Source organism: Chiloscyllium plagiosum, unplaced genomic scaffold, assembly GCF_037043375.1.
Source record: "Chiloscyllium plagiosum isolate Xiang-an unplaced genomic scaffold, Cpla_swu_hap1 HiC_scaffold_12, whole genome shotgun sequence".
NCBI lineage: Eukaryota > Metazoa > Chordata > Chondrichthyes > Orectolobiformes > Hemiscylliidae > Chiloscyllium > Chiloscyllium plagiosum.
The window spans coordinates 53,176,329-53,185,541 of record NW_028270150.1 but is presented as its reverse complement, the minus strand read 5'-3'; positions in this window follow the sequence as shown (position 1 = coordinate 53,185,541).

Below are 9,213 nucleotides of genomic sequence, written 5' to 3'. Positions count from 1 at the left end.
CACTTTTGGAATATTGTGTGCAATTCTGGTCTCCTTCCTATTGGAAGGATGTTGTGAAACTTGAAAAGTTTCAGAAAAGATTTACAAAAATGTTGCCAGGGCTGGAGAGCTTGAGCTATAGAGAGATGCTGAACAGGCTGGGGCTGTTTTCACTGGAATATTGGAGGATGAGGGGTGACCTTATAGAGGTTTATAAAATCATAAAGGGCATGGATAGGGTAAATAGATAAGGTATTTTTCCTTGGGTGGGGGAGTCCAGATCGAGAGGTTTAGGTGAGAGGTGAAAAATTTAAAAGGGACCTCAGGGGCAACTTTTTCACGCAAAGGCTGGTGTGTGTATGGAATGAGCTGCCAGAGGAAGTGGTGGAGGCTAGTATAATCACAACATTTAAAAGGCATCTGGATGTCTAGAAACTGATGAAACTGAACCTGGAGCATTGATAGCAAATTTAGTGCCTTGCCTAAGGAAAGGTATGCATGCCAGAGAGTGTATGCAGCAGAGATTCAGCAGGTGGGGCTGTCCTATGAGGAGACATTAAGGAGACTGGAACTGTATTGTCTAGCATTTAGAAGAATGAGAGGCAATTTCATAGAAGCTTGGAAAATTCTTGAAGGGATACATAGATTAGAGGCAGAAAGGAGGTTTCATTTGATTGTGTGATTTAGAATCAGGAGACAATCGCAGAATTTTGGAATAACATATGGAAGAACTTCTTTACTTAGCAGGGTGATAAGTCTTTGGAATCCAACAGCCAAAGGCTGTGGAATCTGAGTCATTAAATAAGTTTAAAGGGAGAAATTAATGGATTTCTAGTTATCAATAACATCAAAAGATATGGGGATATCATAGCAGATAATCAGTCATTACCCAAAATGACAGAACAGACATGAGGGACTGGATGGCCGAAACATGTTCCTGCTCATATGCTGCGAAGAGAGTACCTATGGCCAAGTCTTTTATTTGGAGAAAGTGGATTCAAAAGTAGGTAAACATTATTCAAAACTGACCTCCTGTGCCTGTATTCACCATACTACTGCACAACAAGGAATATTGGTAAGCAGAAGCCAAATCCAAAGGACTATGAAATAATTAATGATTCTTTCCATTTCTGTGACTTTTTGTACATAGGATTGTAAATATTTTCATTGCAGAAACCTCTAATGTAAAAGGGAGATATATCATGTATGTTGGACTGTTACTTTAAGACGTGACATGATGATAACATAATCAATCACTTTAGAGAGAAGCTGCTCAGTCTAGCTTGCTGCCCTGTAAAGTGAACATCTCATATAATAAAGCTCCAGTTATTGTTAAACACTTTGGCCTTCAACCCTTCTTGAAACCAAACATGAACCTTCTCTGGACTGGCAGTAATGCCAAAATATATGCCCTTAGGTCAGAGGCCCAAAAGTGTTCACAATATTCCAGCTGTGGTTTGACTATGCCTTGTATAGATTTAGTGAAACCTGCCTACCTTTATACTTTCTTTTCTTTTGAATTAAAGAACAACATTCCATTTGCCTCCCCATTACCTCCTGAACTTGGATGCTAGTATTTTTTTGTGATTCACGCACAAGGACTTTTAAATCCATAGATGTGATAGGAAAGTGAACACTCTCTGGTGTTTGAGTATTGCAATGTGATGTTGTCAAGTTAGATGGGATTGTATTTTTATTTATATTTTTAATCTCCCCTCCTACCCTCCAAACCTCCCCTGATCTTCTTTTCTGATCGTTCAATTTATACAGGAGTGTTAAATAGAAAAAACTTGGCTATTCTATTTCATCCTCTTTTCTTTCACACAATAATCTTCTGCTTTATTGTGAAAACCAAATCTGCAACATTGTGTGCTTGAGTTTCAGTGTCAGAACACCTTGTTAAATAAAGAAAAAAGTACAACACAGAAATAAAATAGGAGTGAAACATGGGTAATAGTGATCCACACGCATTACACACACTGCCAGAATTGACCTTAAAGAATTTTGAGTATTGCTGAACTAAGACACTGTTTGTCAAAGCTTTTCATCTTGCACTCATCAGGACAATTCACAGAAATACCAAAGTAAAGGGAAAATAACATTTGTACTGGATGAGAGAAAAGTTCTTATTGGTTGGAAAATGAACTCTGACTGGCAAAAGCTATTAATACATTTCTGTTCTTGTGTCTTAGGTTTTGTAACTTGCCTCTTATGTGGTATATTAAACTTGTGGACGCAAGAATCTCCATTTATTCATAATGATGAAATTAATATTACATTAATTCTGCACTACTCAAAGTCTCTTAAACAAATCCCAGTTTACAGAAGTATTGTAGACATAGCAGTATAAATTAGATTACTTACAGTGTGGAAACAGGTCCTTCGGCCCAACAAGTCCACACCGCCCCACCGAAGCACAACCCACCCATACTCCTACATTTACCTCTTACCTAACACTACGGGCAATTTAGCATGGCCAATTCACCTGACCTGCACATCTTCGGATTGTGAGAGGAAACTGGAGCACCCGGAGGAAACCCACGCAGACAACGTGCAAACTCCACACAGTCAGTCGCCCGAGGCGGGAATTGAACCCGGGTCTCTGGCGCTGTGAGGCAGCAGTGCTAACCACTGTGCCACCGTGCCACCCATACTAGAACCTTTCTTTTGTTTGAATAGTTTGAGTTTAGAATGAAAGTATTTTCAGTTATAAATCTGTTAATTATGTGGCAGAATTGGGTGTTCTCTTGGCAATGGGTTTGCAGATGTTGCAAAGTCAGAGGACAGCCTATAAAATGTCTGAGGACTCAACATTCAGATGTGTTATGTCGAACCACTGGGACATTATCATTGCACCTCAAGTGCCCTTTGGTGGGATGGCAAGGCCTAGACCCCAGTTGGGCCCCTAAAGCTATTTCATGAATATCTTTAGAGTGGTTTCCAGCTTCAGCTGCCCTCCTTTCTATTATAGAGTCGTAGAGTTTTACAGCACGGAAACAAATCCTTTCGCCCAAGTCGTCAATGCTAACCAGATACCCTAAATTGATCTCGTCCCATTTGCCAGCATTCGGCACAAATCCCTCTTAAGCCTTCCAATTCATGTACTCAAACAGATACCTTTTAAATGTCGTAATTGTACTAGCCTCGACCAATTCCGCTGGCAGCTCATTCCATATGCGCACCGCTCTCTGCGTGGAAAGGTTGCCTCTCAGGTCCCTTTTAAATCTTTCCCCTCTCACTTTTATCCTATGTCGTCTAGTTTTTGTTGTAAAGTACATTGTCCAAGATCTTGCTCAGTAATTGAATGTTGTAAGTGAAGGCAAAGCCCTGTAGGGAGTCTCCCAACCAAAACCCAGAGATGGACTGACATTTGACAGTATTGTTGCCATCCTTAGGCCATTCATTCCTTTCCTTGACTGACTGTCCATCACCAACCCCAGGCTCCCTTGCCTTTGCTACTTCACTCGTTCACACCAAATGTTGCGCATCACCTTTAACAGGTGCCACAAGATTTCTGCACATCTCTGATTTTATGTTAAAGGTGGAACATAATTAAAATAAGACCAATGTGAATGAGTATCCATGGCATGCAAATGCAATTCAAACAAAACCCACTACAGGACAGCATGAAGCCCAGCACACTGCAAACATGTTGCTAACTCAATCTCTGCATTTAAACTTGGTATTACGAAATACAAATTTTGAATCTCAGTTTTAATTCAGTGACCTGACATGTTACATTTCCCTCTCCAAAAGCTCCATAAAATCCCTCTATTTATTTGGTACTATATAAAATCACAAAGGAAACCATTGTAAGGCAGCAGCATCAATTGGACTATCAGTTAAATCAAAATGAATTTTGGTACCTCTTGGAAGAATTTCATGACACAACACTACTCATGTATATCCACATATTTGAGTACCCAAATAGAAATGTTTATAGTTAAAATCAAAGGTAATTTATTTAAATCAGAATTAGTGTAATGGCAATAATATTGCTCAGTATGCTGTCAGTTGATGTTGTACAGAATTATAGGATAAAGGCAACATACCGAGGATGCAAATTATAGAAGAAGAGTTTATACTGATCTTTTTTTCAAAGAATGGGGTCCTGATCTCAGTTGTATGAATGCAAAGAATATATGAGTTTTTTCATTTTTCTCTACTAATTTTCTCCTCATCTAAAGCTCTCTCAGCATCTCCTTCCCTGGGAAGTGTCTTCCTTGCTAGGCTACAGTTTCATGCGCAATGATCACTCAAGAGTACCTCACACAAGTAACTATTATTCATGAGTGAGCCTTCACTTTGGAAAACAGCATGTCATTGTAATTTTCATGAGTACAAGCCCTTTGCAATTTCCTTTGCTAAACCAGGGACATTGTCGTGCTGCACTTCTCTAACTCAGATTCCCTAACTTTGCAAACTTCCCTAATTTGAGAATCTCATTTAACTTCACCTTCACCAATTGGCCTGTCAAAGGTGCAATGTGTTTACGTCAGTAATGGGAGCAGTGATCACTAAACTATCTTTTTAGAGATGAAGTCCTGTGTTCACACTGATGTTATTCTCCACTATATTATGTGATATTACTAAATGAGATATATTCAGAACAGATACAGTATATACAAACCTGGCATCCATGAGCTGGTGTGGCCAACAGGATTGCATTTGCCCACAATGTAAACCATGGCTCTCATAATCTCGTAACTGGCACATCCCTAATTTATTTGGCAATTTATCATTGCCATCAAGCCAGCGGTTTAACTTAGTTCAATAGAGAGTGTGGGAGAGCATGATAGGCTCAATACCAGACATATCTAAAAATCAGTTGCCAATCTGGTGAATCTACAATAGACTACATTCATGCTAAGGAGTGAAAGCAATGTGTGATATTTAAATGAATCCAACAACTAATAGATCAAATCATTGCTTTATAATTCTGTAAGATTCAGTTATAAATGTTGGGAGACAGTTAAATAAGCAAGTGGAGGGGAAGAAGGCAAAAACTCAATAAACATCCCACTCTCAGTAATGTGGGAGCCCAGCTTTCAGTTCAAAGGGTAATAAAAAATTACACAGCCTCAGCACCAAAGCTGGAACATACTTGATATTTATGGCTTGTATTTATATTTATTTAACACAAGATGCGTAAATGGGTGTAAGGGAGATATGACTTTTCCAATAAACTACCGGGATCTCTGCCTGCGTCAATCTAGTGTGCCTTCTGAAAGTTAACAAAACAGGGTTAGCAGAGACTTAAGACAGTGCGCATTCTTCCTAGTTTGGACTGAAGGAAAGCTGTACAGCTAGGAGGGTTATGAAGAAAAAAATGCTACAGAAGAATTGATTCAAAAGGGTACAAAAACAATAAATTTAAAGAAATGTGGAAGTCAGGGGAGGGGCACATTTCCATCAGGGATTTTTCCAACTTATTGCTCTCACATTGACAGAAGCCATTGTGAAATGGAATCAATGGATTTCTCTGTGGGATCTCAGATGATTTATGATAACAATTCCAGCTGAATGCATTAAATTTATACATCCTGGTGATATATGTCCTTTGTTGATCACAGTCTCCACAAATGTCAGATACTTTAAAAGCCAGTCAAGTCTGGAACGCCAAGTCAGACCATCAGTTTGGAACAGAATTGTCTGCTATTATAGCCATCATCTTTAATGGAAACTTGTATGTCGCTATTTAACACTATTATGTTGCTATTACGACTCTATAATAGAAAGGAGGGCAGCTGAAGCTGGAAACCACTCTAAAGATATTTATGAAACAGCTTTAGGGGCCCAACTGGGGTCTAGGCCTTGCCATCCCACCAAAGGGCACTTGTGGTGCAGCGATAGTGTCCCAGCAGTTTGACATCACACATCTGAATGTTGAGTCCTCAGACATTTTATAAGCTGTGCTCCAACATGGCAACATCTGCAAACCCATTGCCAAGGGAACACCCAATTCTGCCACATAATTAACAGATTTATAACTGAAAATACTTTTCATTCTAAACTCAAACTATTCAAACAAAAGAAAGGTTCTAGTTTATACTGCTATGTCTACAATACTTCTGTAAACTGGGATTTGTTTAAGAGACTTTGAATAGTGCAGAATTAATGTAATATTAATTTCATCATTATAAATAAATGGAGATTCTTGCGTCCACAAGTTTAATATACCACATAAGAGGCAAGTTACAAAACCTAAGACACAGGAACAGAAATGTATTAATAACCTTTGCCAGTCAGAGTTCACTTTCCAACCAATCAGCACTTTTCTCTCATACAGTATACTGTAAATGTTATTTTCCCTTTTTGGTATTTCTGTGAATTGTCCTGAAGAGTGCAAGATGAAAAGCTTGATAACAATGTCTTAGTTCAGCAATACTTAAATTTCTTTTAAGTTCAATTCTGGCAGCATGTGTAATGAGTGTGCATCACTATTACCCATATTTCACTCCTATTTTATTTTTTACTTTTTTCTTTATTTAACAAAAATAATGAGAATTTAATGAGAATTCTTTCTATCTATATCATTCAAAGTAGATTTGGATGGTTATTTGAAAAAAGATTCTTCAAATGGAATAGAACAGATACAGCAACAGCTTAGAGTGGACTGTACCAGTTGGAGAGTTAGCTTTGGCAGAGGAATGGTTGCACAGTAAATTTCCATAATTCCGAGTAACATCCTTTGCCTATGTTTTCTCTGAAACAAGGAATACATTCAGAGCCCCTTTGTGCAACCAACAGCTGTGTTACAACTCCAAAAGCTGTGATCTGCTCTCAGTTTAAAAAGAATCAAGTTCATAATGCCTGTCAATTAAATAACTAATTGTGACAATAATAGGAAGTGAAGAACTGTGGATGCTAGAGATATGAAACAATATGAAGAGTCACCAGGCTTGAAACATTAAATCTGCTTTCTTCCCACAGATGCTACAAGGCCTGCTGAGTTTCTCCATTAATTTTGACAAATTGAAGGAATGAGAAAAAGATGCAAGGTCAATTATGGTTCTATATTTCCATCTTATTAGCTTGAAAATGAAAATATATTTAACTTGTGGATCTGAAAACCATTTGCTTTTGGCAATTTCTTTATCAATAGAAATCAATAGATTTCTGTAACTTTAGAGACTGATGTGGATACTCATGCAAAAAAACTTACAACTCTATTTATATGTTGCACTTCTCCGTATTTCTTTCATGTCCAAGTTTTTGAGAACATTTCTGAGATGAAAGCAAACAGACCATAATGGTTTTCCTGCTGTCTTTGACTCCTCTCTAGTAAGGTTAAAAAAAATGACATGTCCTTAACAAAATGCCTGGAGCTGTTCCCCAACTGTGAGTGAAATATAGTTTTTGGATCATCAGTTGTTTTCTATCTTTGAAATATTGCATTTATTTTTAATCAATCTGTTCAGATGAGTTATGACACATTGCTCAAGTAGGTGAGTCTTGAACCTAAGGACTGCTGGGCAATAACAGGTTTTTGAAAATTTTAAAGCAGATTATTGATCAGTTTCTTGTATTTTATACATTTAGTTTGAAAAGCACTTTGGCCACAATTATTCTGCAGCCAAGGTCATTTCAGCAGGACAGAAGATAGGTGATCTTGCTACGAATGACAAAATGCCAAAATTTCTGTGGTTATGCTTTAGAATTCCAATCAGTATAGTACAATGCAGCAGATTGCACCTACACAGGATATATGACAATAACATTGAACTAAAACCAGCATAATTGGTTAAGTATATTTGACAATCCTGTGAGAGACAATTGTCAGGGATGAGAGAGAGGAATCTAAACTAGTTGTAAAACTTCAGAAAAGTAAGTTCAATAGACAAACATAATGAGTAGAAAATCATGAACTGAGTTTGTGAATCATTGAAGTTTGTAATTTTGAACAAAATGTGAAACCTGGTGCTTAACCCAAGAAAAGTTAATTTTTTAAAAATTAATGCTAATGCTAATCATTTATGCCTATGATATGACATATAAGCTTGACCAACCAGTAAAGCAATATTTTAGATTTTATCTCTGTAATGTTACACTGTCTCAAGAATAAATTTCCTGAACGAGTGAAGAAGAATGCACAGTGATGATTTTCATGCCAGGCTGCAGGGGAAGAGTATAAATGAATAATAGGAGAATGTAGATACTGAACAAAATAATAACTGATTGCTTAGATCATCCTCTGAACATCTCCATTTACTTGTTAGTAAGCTACGTAGAATGCAGATGTTGCAGAAGTGTGCAAGCTTGGGAGCATTTTCATGTCCCTTTCATGTGACATTCTTATGATCATCAAAAAGCTGCAACTGCTGAATACCATGACCTCAATGAACACTGGTTCAGTTAACATTATTTCTCATCCCACGTGTGGAGACGCAGGTCTTCAAATCAGGAAGTAAAATAAGAAGCAGCAAGATCACAAGTGAGTTATGGTTGACCACATTACGGAAGGCAGTTATCATGTGATTTTTGCCAGTTATGGCATTTTATTTAAATACTAATAGTAATTTAATTAATTTAATCTTATCCTGAGGCAAATTGTTCAATTACCTTTTAAATGGATGATGTTGGCTGCACCTTTTAGCTGCCTGCATTTAATTCTAACTTCCCTGGAAAAGAGTGGCTAACATTGTGAAAATTTCTGTAAATGAAGATTTAAAATAGTAGCCCTCAAACTTTCAAAATCGTCCTCTTCCCTGTTTGTCTTGATGATCTCTTTATATGTGACGTGGCATTATCTGCATAGTCTTGTCTTCCTGGACTCCTTTCCAGTGACTGAGCAGTGTCTCCAGGTCTTATTGTAAAGTAAGCTTTCTCCTTTCTCCTTACATTCCTATCAGTCAGTCATTGGTTTCAATTAGTAAAAACTTAAAAACTATAGTATAGCAGAGAGGCAGATTATTTACAAGATATTCCATTCTTCCAAATACAGCCTTGCCTTGTAGCCTATTTGCAAAGACTTGCCGTTACATAGTACCTACTAAGACCACAGGACATTCAAAAGTACTTTTCAGCCAATCAAATACTTTTGAAGTCGAATCATAGTTGTGCAAAATGTGGTAGCCAAGCAGCACAAAGCAAGCTCCCACAAACAGCAATGTGATAATGATCAGTTAATATGCTTCTGTGACATTGATTGAGGGATAAATATTGGCCCTGAGATTCCCTCAGCTGGAACAAGGTATGGATACGTTCCACAGGTTCACCATCCTCTGGCTGAAG